Source organism: Anguilla rostrata, chromosome 14, assembly GCF_018555375.3.
Source record: "Anguilla rostrata isolate EN2019 chromosome 14, ASM1855537v3, whole genome shotgun sequence".
NCBI classification, from domain to species: Eukaryota; Metazoa; Chordata; class Actinopteri; order Anguilliformes; family Anguillidae; genus Anguilla; species Anguilla rostrata.
The window spans coordinates 27,771,226-27,786,094 of record NC_057946.1 but is presented as its reverse complement, the minus strand read 5'-3'; positions in this window follow the sequence as shown (position 1 = coordinate 27,786,094).

The window sequence follows — 14,869 nt, the reverse complement described above, 5'->3', positions numbered from 1 at the left end:
ATTGAGCCAGCCATAATATATTAATTTTACATGAATATTTCAGCAGGACACGGTTATTAAGTGAAACAATGATCTTGCGAGCTCGCTCAAAAGAAATCCAACTAGCTGGAAATTCATTCATTGGTTGGGTAAGAAAATGTGATAAAAAATGCATATATATAGGCCATCAGGAAAGATAAGTACCCGAACAAAATGGCAACCCTTCTTTGGCAGGGAAGCTCCATATACACAGGTGGTGGTGTTCTACAGAATTATTTTTCTGTCACATTTGCGTTTTCGCTTAGTTTATGAATAAAATAGCTCACTTCTGACATGGTTGGAAAAACGAAATCCCATTGCCTCCCATTCAATCCACACTACTTCCTCTGCACAGGGATAACAAGCACAAACCGCTGATTAGTCACACCCCACAGCCTCCTGCAGTGTGAAGGGCACTGCAGCAGAGGGACAGCGGAGGCTAGGCAGGGAGTATGTGACGGTGCTGCTGTTTACTCAATGGCCTCTGTGTTTTCTACAGCGGCCGAGGGAGACGAGCCTCACTGAGGTACACATTCAGTGACCCCCCCCCCCAAAAAAAGAAAAAAACAAAAAACAAACAAATAAATAAATAAAACTTCCTGTCTGTGTTTTGAAAGGCGTAACTTTTCAGCGGAGAGGAAGAGGAAGGCATCCTTCGGCGCGGAGCTCGTCCCGACGGAGCGGAGCGGAGCCTGCGGTCTCAGACACTGCGGCAGACGCCGCGCCGCCGGAGGGGCCCGAGCGCGCCTCTCTCTCTCTCTCTCTCCCGCGCGCTCCGCTCTGTCCCCCGGACCCCAACTGTCACTCTCTGTCACTCCCACTCAGATCCCGCTAGCCCCGAGCGGACGAGCACCCTCTTTCTCTCTTCCTCCTCCTCTCTCTTCTCTCTTTCTCTCCCTCTTCCTCTCTCTCTCTCTCTTTCTCTCCACCTGTCCTTTCCTTTCCCGTCAGCCGCACTTTCATTCTGTCTCTCACTTTCTCTCTCTCTCTCTCTCTCTTTCTCTCCGCCTGTCCTTTCCTTTCCCATCAGCCACACTTTCATGCTGTCTCTCACGTTCTCTCTCTCTCACTGTCTCTCTCTTTCTCTCTCTCTCTCTCCCTTTCTCTCTTTTTCTCAGGCCTGTCCTTCCCTTTTCCCATCAGCCACACTTTCTTCCGTCTCTCACTTTCATTCTCTCACTTTATCTCCCTGAAAAGGAGTTAGTTCATTCTATTTCGGTTATGTCAATTCAGCAAATAAACCAAGAGTGTTTGATATGGGGTTTGTGAGGATTACAGATTGCAACGGAAATCAAAGTAGCTTTAGAGAACAAAAAAAAGCTCTTTTAAAATGCTTCATTTTCAACACTAACATTCATTTGGAAAATGTAATTTTTCGTATCCTGCTGAAATAGGACTTGCATAATGGCTACTTGCATAATGTCTCTTACATCATATTTACTTTAACATTTCTCTTTTCCTCTCAGCAGGGATGTGGTCAGCTCCATTTCAATTCTGTCAATTCAGCCAACCGAAAATGAGCAGAAAATCAATTCATGAATTGAACCGAGCCCCTAATGTCATAGGGAAAAATCTTCAGTTCATGAACTGAACTTAAATTTAGCCCGAATATGACAATTTCTGTAATCCTGTACAGATGAAATGGACGTCACCGTTGATGAGGTTTTTCAATATATGTTCATGCTGTATTTTTAAACTCTAGGTTTACCCTTCTGGTTGTTAACAGTCAGTCCTCTCATAGCAGTGTCAGACAAATCATGATGGATGTTCTGTGTTCAGTTCATATGTATGGCTGTTCATTTATTCATTCATTCATTTATTTATTCATGCATTCCTTCATTGATTTGTGACTACAGTGTTAATGCATGTAGTATTTTGCAGCAGAATTAGATTTGAGGCTACTTTACCACTGTAGCATGAAGTGGGTGGTCAGAACTTATCTTAGTCCCAGTTCTGTCAGGACCGCTGTCATCAAAGTAGATCTTTATTGACAATAAAGGCAATACAGTTATGTTAGGCGGTATGGCTCTGTTCTGGAGCTCTCCCGCCAACCACGCAGCCCGCGTGGATAAGGCCAGCAGGAGGCCAGCAGTCAAACCCCCCTAGAGGGGTACACACAGAACAGATCCAGCAGCAAAGCAAGCTCTTAACACATAGGGATGGCGCAATGCAATTTCTTAACACATAGGGATGGAGCAATACAAATTCTTAACACGTAGGAATGGAGAAATGCAAATTCTTGACACATAGGATGGAGCTGGGGTGGTGGAGGAGATTTACAAAGCAACGTGCAGCAGCTTGCATGCAGGAGGAGCAGCCGAATGAGTAGAGGGAGGCTGTAGGCTTAAGTAGACCGCCCTGTTAAGTGAATGTACTGTGATAGGCTGAGCCATCAGCTGATTCAGCCGGACCACTTGACTCTCGTGGCCTGCCAGAACTACGCGATGCTCCATTATTACATCCTGATTCTGAGGTCCCTCTGTTTGGGTATTAGTGCTGGGATAATTATAGGCTTTCGTTAGTGTCTGATTCAGTTAAGGATGGTCAAATGAGCTTCTCTTGTGTCTGCTTGAGAATGGATTGAATCTTTAGTGTCTGATTTAGTTTAAGATGGTGGAGACTCGCAAATCCTTTAGGGCTGTCATGTGTGAATTTTATGCAGAGCTCATAGACCTGCCTTTCACCGTGATGTTAAAAAAAACTAACATTTTAAAGGCCCCTGACTGAAAAAATGTGTCATGCAACCGATGCCAGAACTAAAGCCAATTGTTGTGCTTTCAAATCAATTTCCCAATTAAAGAGGTTAAATAAACTCACTATCTGCCCCATCCCTTTTTCTCCCAAGGCTGCCTGTTTCCCTTACAGATTGAATACAGTACCCATTCCCCTTACAGACCGAACCCCCGGAGGGGCAGAGCCTCTGTACTTTAATAACTCCTATGATCGATATCAATCTTTGCTTTGCTTTATAACTACAACTTTGTATTAATAGTGAAGGAAAAAATACCAGAGCAACATTGTGCCGAAATAACTCTTCTACGAGCCAGATTAAACTCATTGATTCAGGATTTGACCGTTATCAGACAGACAGACAGGCAGACAGACGCAGGACAGAGCAGACAGACAGACAGCAGACGACAGGACGCAGGCAGCAGACAGACGACGCAGGCAGCAGACGACAGACGACAGACAGAGACGAAGACGACAGAGCGCAACAGGAGACAGACGACGGCACAGACAGAGACACTTTATTTATCCGTCAGTGAAATGTTGTTGTCGGCTGCAAAGACAAAACTAAATAGTGCATAATCTACACAGTAAAAAACATATGCAGCATAACTTCATAAAAGTATTGCCCGTAGCTCTGTAAATATTAAATATCCAATACAGAAATGTAATAATGGCCATATGAACAATAAAAAACTAGAGACGGTATACCAAGAAAATAGTGATTGTATTTCACATATGGAAATTTGTAACCCGTCCATATAAAAAAAAATCATTCAATGTAAAAATGTTGAAAACATCAATAAAAAAAAGCATCATAAATGCTGTTAACAAGTGTATTAAAACACCCGATCAACTGATTTCCAATCCTCTCAGTGGGATATCTAGGTAAAATGAGTCAACCGCTGAAATGCTGCTTCGTTGCATTAAAAAAAGAGCATAAAGGGCGTGACCCCGACCCAAAAATGGTCCGTATGCTTTAACGTACGTCGTCTCTACTGTGCTCTCCAGCGAGTCGAGCCGCTCAGCCACCGCAGAGCCTGCGTCCGCGAGCAGTTTGTGTAGCCTGTCCCCTCCAGCGCACTGCGGCACGAAGGGGCTCAGTAGCTACTGCGCTCTGATAGAACTTTAACACGGCCTCTCACAAAATATAAAAAACAAATTCCTCATTTCCATAAAAAGAAAAGTGTAGACCGACTCATCCGATAAAGTACATCTGTCTTGGTTGGCCAGTATGTGTTTTTGTCCACCTGTAAACCAATTAACTTCCACTAAAATTAAGAATAGACCTATTTAGCATCTGATTTGGGTAAAGATGGTGGAATGAGTTTCCTTAGTGTCTGATTTGGGGGGAAAAAAAGTTGGTGGAATGAGTTTCTCTAGTGTCTGACCCGGGTAAAGATGGTAGAAGTAGTTTCTTTAGTGTGTGATTCAGGTAAAGACAGTGGAATGAGTTTCTTTACTGTCTGATTCAGGTGAAGAGGGTGAAATGAGTTTCCGCAGTGAATATATGAATTATATATAAAGTCAGAGCAATAACAAAACATTGGAGCATCAATGTTTAATGAAAGCATATAGCCTACCGCAGCGCTGTCCAATGGATGGAGAGATATTAAAGTAAAGTTGCCTGCTTGTCTGAGCTTCGAAATGAAAGTCAATGACAAATCTGGCCAGTATCTCTTTATGAATATCATAAAGCTAATTGTTTTTGTGTGTAATACTTTGTATGTCTGTTTGTGTATGCTTGTGCATGGGCGTGCATATATGCATGTGCATGTTTGTGTTTGTGTATATCCATGAGTCATACGCACAGTCAGAGATAATGCATCTGATCTGTGATATGGTTTAACTCCGCAGTACTCCTGGTCGGAGAGACTGTATCTTATCCGAAGCGGCTGTTATTCTCTCCTCCGCATCTTAAGTGGCATGGCAACATTGCCACGCCGAAAAGTGCGGTAATGCATCTCTGTCAACTAAGGCGCGGCCCGTAAGCATTCAAACCCAATTTCTGTTATTTTGGCTCCGCACTCCGGCACATTGGATTTGGAATGAAGAACTGAGTATGAGGTTAATGTGCAGGCTCGGGCACAGTCTCGGCCACACTGCAATGAGGTCTTCAGAAAACACGAAAGAAGGGCCTCACACAGAATGAGAAGTGTGAATTTCCAGAAATGACTGGGTCGGGGGTGAGGGTGGGGGGGTGGGAGGGGAGCCCCAAAAGACAGCTTCTCAAAAGCTGAAAGATGAAAGGAGTTTTTCCGAAGGTGCTTGCTCAGTATTCAAACGCAGCGGAGTTTTGGCAGACGCGTACGCACCAGGGGCTGTACTCACTCAGACTGACGGCCCACGGCGAGCGGTATCACGCAGGTACATCTCAACCGGACTGACTGACACCGAAAAGCGCTGAGAGCAGACTTACCTCTTAACTCCTAGGTCTACATTTCACACTGCCGACAGACTGCAGCGTTGCTTTCCAGTGGAGGTAGTTTGAGTGGTCTCTGCCACGCCTACGGGTGGAGCCAGCACAGGGGCGGCAGTGTAGTATAACGGGTAAGGAGTTGGTCTTACAACCTAAAGGGTGGGTCGTGGAGCTCACTCCCTAATTCTTGTGGACTGAATGTGATTATTTCAGCAAACCAAGAAGTAAAGCAGTGCAAACCCTTTTATTTATGAGGACTGGAAGTAACAAAAATTCCTTGATAAGGAATTGATGAAAATGCAAGTGAATTACCATTATCTCTCTCCCCCCCAATTCTCTCTCTCTCTCTCTCTCGTTCTCTCTACGTGGCAAATTGTGGTGAAAGAACTGCTGCATCTTCATGACACAGACCATAATCCCTTGGTTCCACTGCTGAACACGAGAGGTTTAGATTATCTGCCACAAAGAATTCTGGGATTTCACTTGCAGCTCCTGAGATTCACCTGCAACATTGTTCACCACAGACGCTGTTGCTCTGGGGGGGGGGGGGGGGGGTTCCAATGACAACGTCATCTGCACATAAGTGCAGTTTTGCTGTCTGCATGACATTTCCCAAATCACTGAGAAAAGTAGCCCCCCCCACCCCCCAAAAATAAATAAATATATAAAAACCCAAAATGGATTTATGACCTTGATTTGTTACCATCAACATCGTCACAATACGTCCTATCCGTAAAGGATTTACTGAACTACATTGGTTTAAGCCTTGGAGCTTAAACCAATGTTTTTCAACGTCTTTAACAGTAATTAATGTGGGGTGAATGAATAAGCTCTAGTTTATAGGAACGTAATAGTATCATCACATAATATAATAATATTTTTTATTGACATTGCCCAGCCTCGCTACCATTTTAACAGTTATAGTACCATGACCATTTCTAAAGCCAGATTGAGATTCACTGAAGATAGTTGTGAAGCTAAAATCTTGGTTCGGACTGGAAGATTGTAGGCTGTAGCCACTCACATCTGAAGTGCTACCCTACCCTATTAGTTACGGGAGAATATAGGTATCTTTATTTAGCTAAAACACTTAAATAAAAAATATACACAAAAGGCTATTAAATAATATAATTGCTACCTGAATTGGACTTAAAATCAAATAAGTTAACATTTACCTCACGTACAGTTGTAACAGAATTTACCTTATGAAATGACAAAATATTAGAGCTATCAAATACAGACCCAGTGCTTATTTAATGCGTGTAAACATAACTGAATATATGAGCTTTATTTTTTTATATTGTCTGTATTGTAACCTAAATGTGACATAAAAAGAAAGTACTCTCAAAGAAGTGCAGTGAAATCTTAAGCGATTTTCACTGGAGTACAGGGTAATAATTCTGCAGCGTGTAAAGGCTTATTTGTTATGTATTTAAAGCTGGTTCATAGATGCTGTAACAGCTGAATCATCGAGAGCTTCACTTACGATGTTGGCGGTAAAGGGTATGTGATAAGACTGCAGATTTTAAACGCCACTCTGAATGCAATACTGTCGCACTGTCTCCGTGGAGCAGGCCATCTGTGGGGGGGGGCATACCCTCAAAATTCTGCCAGCTCACTACAACTGAATCTCTGCCTCTTTGGAATAAAGCATACGGCGGATGAATGAAAAAAACAACTAAAGGTACATTTCAGGAGGAAACTGACAAGGGGAGAACAGCCTCCTATGGGGTCTCACAATCGCTTCTGTTTCAACACAAACTAACACAATCGCCACACTTTAACTATAAGCTATGACAAATCTCAATTATTTGAATACAAAATAACACAATCATCATTGACTATCCACAAACTAATACAGTCACTATTTTTTTAAGCACAAACTAGCACAATGACTACTGTTCAACAAGAAATTAACATAATCTGATACATTAATTCTCAGACTAGGTTTACAGCCTTTCCAGTTCATTATAGTTTATTTATCTTTTGAGTATTCATTATACTTTTATGTAAATAATAAGTGAAAATATGTTGTGTTGTTTATTATATGAATAAAGGTCTCTACTAATTACAAGAATTCAAGGTTAATGGGTTTCTCATGTTTTTTAATTATCAATTGTTAATATTAATATTAATACAGGTGGCTGCTGCCCTGTGATTGGAGGTAATCCTTGATACATCTCCATGGTAGAACTCAGAAGAGTGGGGTCATATGTAAAAAGCCAATACAAAAACACTGTTAATAATATGAATAAATTAGTTATTTTCAAGCTGCATTTCGCTGAATGTCTATGTGCAGTACATATGAGAAATACAGCAGTTGGATGCAGACAGCATGGCAGCACATGTTGATCGCATCTCTGGTCTTTTCCCATTTTTATGAGACTACAGCCAGAGGTGTAAAATGGCTGGTATTTATGGTAAGCATTCTACAAATCACTGGCTATACTGAGAGCAAGAACATGTACACAAGGTCATGGACAGAACACACATTATCTGAACACCTGCTGCCCTCATGTGGTGACTTTCAGATACTTAACTGTTACCTGTTAAAATTTCTTCGGGTGTGCCAGGGAAACAGCAAACTGTACGGTGTGTAAGTTCTGACACTTTCAGTTCTAGTTACTCAGCATTGCACAAGAATTTAACAATGTTTTATAAGAACAGGCCAATCAGGCTATCCAGGCTCACTTGTGTTTTAGTATTCAGAGTTAATAGCATGTTATAAGCTATCGAGAAAAACCCTTTGAAAAAAGTACCTTAGAAAATGATATATAGTAGTGCATGTGTGTGTGTGCGTGCGTGAATATGTGTGTGTATATATAATAGTGATTGACAGACAAACAGACAGAAAGAGAGAGAGAGAGTGAGTGAGAGAGAGAGAGAGAGAGAGAGAGTCCAAAATAACTAAAAAATTTGTCTGGAAAGTTTTTTAATGTTGTTTTGGTCTATTATTACGCTAATTTTACATTCTTATTCTCATATGAGGGTGAATTGAGCAAAAGTTTCTTTATATGTGTTTTTGTTTGTTTAAACAATGTGCTCTCCATCTCAGAAAATAAACACTGGTAAAAACCAGAATTTCCGTGTCTTCCTGTGTCCAGCTTAAATATCATATATATATATGCACACACACACACAGACACACACACACACACACACACACACACAAATACAAAGGCATTGGGACAATTGTGTCAAAGTTTCTTTTACTCTGTACTAATTAACTCTCAAGTCAAAAATGACTATGAGAAAAATAACATTCATTTCATGTGGTTTTAAAGGGGAATTTCAGTGCAAGAAAAAACATTGACCTCATCTAACAGATCTAGGTGTTACAGATTATATCTTTCAGTCTGTTAGTGGCCAAAAAACAATGCACAGACATATCGTCAGCAAAAGGCGTGAATTTGGTAGAAGTACGCATCATAATGACGTATACCTATACCCTTTCTCATTTCAGATAAACATCAATGGGTGGATTTTGAATTTGGAGATACCTCCCCATGACTTAACAAACGAGGCAAAGGGGTCATTGACCAAACTCACAAAAAGAGATTCAGGGTAGCTGCTGTTCCAACTGTACAGTATTAGCTTGCCAGCTATTATAGTCAATTTTCATGCTTTCCTTTTTCAGCATGACACTGCCCCTGGACACAGAGTGAGGTCCATATAGAAATGGTTTTGTCAAGAACGGCATAGAAAAACATGACTGGCCTACACAGAGCCCTGACCTCAACCCCATCCAACACCTTTGGGATCAATTGGAAAGCCAGCTGTGAGCCAGGCCTTATCACTCAATCAGTGCCCTACCTCAGTAATGCTCTTCTGGCGGAATGGAAGCAAATCCATACAGCAATGCTCGAACATCTAGTGTAAAGCTGTCCCAGAAGAGCGTAGGCTGTTATAGCAGCAAAGGGTGGACCAACTCCACATTAATGTCCATAATTTTGGATGAGATGTTGGACGTCAGGTGTCCACAAACTTTTGGCTATACAGTGTACTTATCAATAGCATAGTTTGTGTGCCTGTACCAGAGTTCTGCAGAGTATGACTTTGTTGGTGTGTGTGTGTATCAGTCAATGTGGCAGAGAGTTTCTGTACCTGTAAATGTACACCTGTGTCAGTGTGTTGTGATCACAGAGCGGGAAGAGAACCTGGCGGTTGGTAACTAATCGACTGTCTCTGCAATATTTTTTTAAATAGCCTCAGTTCCCCCATGCTCAAAAGAAAACAGACTTTGTCCCGCAAGCTGATGGATAATTAGCTTAATCGGGGAGTGGCTTTGTTTTCAGTTGCGATATTTTCCTCGGCTTGAATGATATTTCTGTGTTTGGGCAGCGTGAGAGCATGAGGTAGACCCGGCAACCATGCCTTTTAAAGCTTTACGTGGGCAAGCCCCTGTGTTTCTGAGTGATCTCCTTCCTTCCTATACTCTCTCACAAACACTCTGCTCACAGGGAGCAGGCCTTCTTGTTATTCCAAGAGTGGCTTAAAGTACCGTAGGTGGTAGAGCCTTTTCCCATCATTCTCCTCTCTTACGGAACTGTTTGCCTGCTCATATTCATGATGTGGACACTTGCTCTGTATCTGAATCGACGATAGGCTTCAGACTTCCTTTTTTAGCCAGTCCTGTAGTTAAGGGACAGGGATGGGTGGCTGACGTAAGCCATAGAGTCTGTGGTAGACTGAGCTGTCAGTGCTGTCATGGTATCTCTGTGTTAGGTCGAGCCAGTCATGGTCTGGTGGTAACTCTCTCAGGGCGGTCCTCATGACTGTGTTGTCTCACCACCCACCTCAACTGACAAAAATGGAGAGGCACGCCCACGCATTCAGAAAAACAAGCTCACGCTTATTTTAAATAACCTAAATTTACAAACTGACAGGTCAAATCTGGGGTGTGAAAGTCAGTGTCATCAGCCATGTAGGCGAACGGATGTGTGAAAAGTATGATAACCGACAAAAACACCGAAACAGAAACCCAAAGATATCTGAGCTCTCGTCGGACTGAAGACAGGCAGATCTTAACAATTGTGCTCCCAATTATGGCAATGACAGACCCACTGGTCTGCCCACCGGTGACGAAACACACCAGGACATGAGCATTAGTGAGCTCATGCACTGATTGGGAGATTAGGCCTGGCTCGCAGTTGACTTTCTAATTGAACCCAAAGGTGTTGGATGAGGTTGAGGTCAGGGCAGACAGAGCAGTGGGCTGTCACAGTTGACTTTTTATTCCTCTATGCTGTCATAGACTTATTCTGCTGGGGTTTTTCCTTACTGCACTCAGGCACCTCTATTTGTCCTGCTCGGCTAACCAACATATCTGAGCCGCCTAATGATTATATTTCTCTCCTCTTTTCCCCACATCGGGCACCTGCCTGGAGCAGCAGCCATAAGACTGACTGAGCTCCCTGCCCCCAGGCATGGTCAGTTCAGCGCCAGCTCCACACCGGAGTTAATCAATGCAGACAACATGAATCAGAGGCACAAGGAACATGGGTGAATGGGTCTAGATCCATAGAGTAGTGTTATAGTGTAAGATATGCATTTGTAAAATGTGTATTGGTGCACTGCTTCTTGTTATGTCAATTTTTAAACTGTCACTGCAGTGAAATGGAGTAGATAATGTAAAATGCTGCCATTGAATCTTTGAGAAAGGTACTCTTTACTTCAATATATATCTGTATAAACATACGTTAAAAAAAATTCTAAAGCTGTGTATAAATAGATGCCGCAAATGCACAAGTGAGCAGGGTCTGGTTGGCTCTGGAGCTGTTTCTCTAGTGACGGTGCATTCATTTTATCCAGTGCGTGTCTGAAATTAATGAACCTTAGCTGAAGTGGGGATTTTTTGTTTATTTTTAAAACTGGTATTAAAAACTGACAGCAAAGAAACAAGCACTGGCATATAAATGGAAAATGTAATTTGTTTGCAGGGGAAGTAAATATGAAAAGTGAAACTATTCAGCCTCACCTTTGTTTTGATTTTGGGGCCCCTTATAATGCACTTGTTCTCCGACATGATGACATTAGCTTTTGGCTGTGGTGCATGCAATAAAAGCGCTATACAAATAAAATAGAATTGAATGGAAAATTGAAATTAATAGCTTTGGCTTTTACAATGCAACAATTTCTTACAATGCAAGTGAGCCTCAGGTTGTTGGCAATCAGTGAAGCTATTGTTTCTGACTAAGCAGATAAACTATCTAAAACTAGGCTTCAGCATGGATACTGCTATTGTGTAGGTTTTTACAGTGGGGCAAGACATTTTAAGTTGGATGATCAATATATATTAAAAACTTGAGACAAACCTTTTTAAAAAATACACTTTTAGCCTTTGGGTCAAGGTTGTTATTTAAAACTAACGCTAAAACTAAGCTGAAAACTATGCGTGAAAAAGCTGAAACAGAAAACAGAAAAAAGTTTTTGAAAAAACTAAAACTGTAGCAAACCCGCCTTTAAAAAAAACAAAAATAAGATAAAAATACATATGAATCTTTTCAGTTTTCGTCTTTTTGATTATTTATGTGCCAGGAAAGAAAGAGAGAATTTTGGGCAGATAATTTCCCCCCTTATTTCTGTTGAATGCAGCTTCACAAGATGGCGTCATGGTGATGATATCCTACAGACCAACAAATATGTGCACTCTAACCATGGGCACCTTGGGCTTATAGATTGCCAAATGAGTAAATGCCATCATGCATTTCTTTATCCCTGACTCTGCCAAGTCAGCTTTGCAACCTGGCAAAAAATATTAGGGAGAAAACGCCACAGCCCTGTTTGGGATTACTATGTGTAAGTCTCTGTCCCAAACTGACTGTGGATCGTTGTTTGGTTCATGAAATAATTCAAGACTTTAAGCTAGTCTGAGATGGTTTGCAAAATTAATTAAAATAAATATTAAAAAGGATTTGGTTTACTGTTCATTTTGCACAGTAGCTGATTTAATCACTTGGAGGTCTGTTCTAAAATGCCTCACTGCTGCTCCACTATAATTTTCCAGAAAAGATGTTATTTGATAGCATCTTGTTTACATTTAAAATTCTGCACTGCCGTGCCAGTATGCTTACTACAACATGTTTATATATATATAACTGTGGCAAACAAGCCTGCCACAGGCCACCGAAGTGGCTTTCCAAGGGGCCCTCCAGCACAGAGACACAGGGAGATGATGTTCAAATCAGTCCACATTTATTCACAAGGGTGGCAAGATGTTACAGCCAAGGAGCAGATGTTAAGCACTGTCATGACAGGGAGGCTCTTCTTTGTGTGGGCGGGGATGGCAGATTTAACCTGTGTCTACTGATTGCCTCACTACGCACAGGTGCAGCCACCCCTGTTCCTGGGTCCAATTAGCCTGGCCAATTATCTAATTCTTAACCAATTATCTAATTAGCCAGGTCTAATTAGCTTGACCCAGGGCAGGTGTGGCTGCTTAAACCAGCCATCCCCACACCACAATAATGTTTGGGACAAAGACATATTTTTTCTTTATTTGGCTCTGTACTCCAGACTCACATATCGTTAAAGTGCACATTCTGAGCTTACATTTACAGGTATTTTTATACAATTTGGTTTCGCCTTGATGCAATTTTTATACATAGCCCCTCCATTTCAGGGCACCATAATGTTTGGACATATTAATGTTATGTAAACGAAAGTAGTCTTAGTACTCACATATGCTTTGCATGCACTGACTGCTTGAGGTCTGTGACCCATAGACAGCACAACCGGTGGCGTTCTGCTAGGCCTGTACTGCAGCCATATTCGGCTCCTGCGTGTCTCGAAGGGCTATCTACTTTAGGTTTTCTCTTTAGCAAATGAAACGCATGTTCAGTTGGATTCGTATCAGGTGAATGACTTGGCCAGTGCGTTGGCAGTATGTTCAGGATCATTATCTTGCTGCAGAATGAAGCACCGTCCAATGAGCTTGGAGGCATTTGCTTTCAATTGAGCAGATAAGATGCTTACGTGCACTTCAGAATTAATTCGGCTGCTCCTATCAGCAGTTGCATCATCAGTGAAGACAAGGGGGCCAGCACCTGTGGCAGCCATACAGAACATGACCAAACCATAACACCCCTACCACCATGTTTCACAGATGAGAGGGGAGATTTGGATCTTGGCCAGTTCCTTTTGGCCTCCTTTGCTCTTGCCATCACTCTGATACAATCTACCCACTAGACCTTTTACCAGAACTCAGCAAGTTCTTTTAGGCACTTCTTAGCAAACCGTAACCTGGCCATCCTGTTTTTGTGGTTAACTAGTGGTTTGCATCTTGCAGTGTAACCTCTGTAGTCCTGTTTGTGAAGTCTTCTGCATACAGTAATTACTGACTCATCCTCCTGAAAAATGTTTCTGATCTGTCAGTCTGGTGTGTGGGGTTTTTTCTTTATTATGGTAAGAATTCTTTGGTAATGAACTGTAGAAGTCTTCTTTAGCCTTCCAGGCCCTTCGCAATTACGGAGCTCACCAGTGCTTTCTTTCCTTGACTTTCATTGGCTCAACTCTGGTCCTCATGCTGACAAACATGTCTCGTCTTGATTCTAGGTATTTTATTGCCTTTGGAGTCTGTTATTGGTGTTTGCCAGCATAAGGACCAGAGTTGTGCCAATGAATGTCAAGAAAACATTTATGAGGGAAAATAAATATTTTTTTAAAAACAGCCAGAGACATTGGCCATACGTCAACCTTACCAAAATCAACTGGAACATTATTAAGAAGAAAGATTGCTGATCACTGGTGAGCTCAGCAATAGCAAAGGGCCTGATAGGCCAAGGAAGACCTCTACAGTTGATGACCAAAGAAACCTTATATGACGTTATAATGAAAGGGTGTAGCTTAACTAGCTGGGTCTGACAACAGGTTCTGAGATGCCATTGGTTAATCATCCTAGTTGCTGAGGGTTTGACTTGACATGCCCGCTGCCCCATTCAAACTGGCATAAAGGAGCCTCATGCAGAACTGGGGCAAGGGTTATGCTGTTTAGCAGATGAAAGAGCAAATTCGTCTTCTGGGTTCTATTTGCATTCATTTATTTATTTATTTATTTTCATCTGAATATAAGTGTATTTATATAAATATCTTTATTTGATGCTATTCGAGAAGGTGGCCCGCAGGGGTCCCCATTTTAAAAGGCTCAGCAGAGAATATTGTTTTACAGTAAATAGATTAATTATGGACTTTCAGTTCCTTAAATAATGTAAAGAAATACATCTAGATTCCATATATGGTTTAATCAGTAGGAACTTTGGGATTAAGAAAAGTACATGATAAAGATTGGAAGAGTTAACTGATATGGATACTTCCTCCCCTGATGTCATTCAAAACCAAAAGAATTCTTATTTGAAACCAATTCTGTCATTCAGTTATAAAAGAGGAAACCTACGATTGACCAGCAGTGACCTTGCAGATTTCAGTTCTGCAAACCACTTGTATCCTTTATATTGATTTGTGTGCGATAGCATTCTCTTTCCTGTAAATATGTGTGCGTGAGTGTGTGCGTGAGTGTGTGTGTGTGTATGTGTGTGTACAGTAATTTGTGTGAAGTATGTAAAGCAGTGTGTGTGCAGGAAATAAACGTGTGTGTGTGTTAACTGTGTGTATATGTGTGGCAATATACACACAGTGTAACTGCGTGTATATATGTCTATGTGTGTGTGTGTGTGCGTGTGTGCGTGTATATGTGTCTATGTGTGTGTG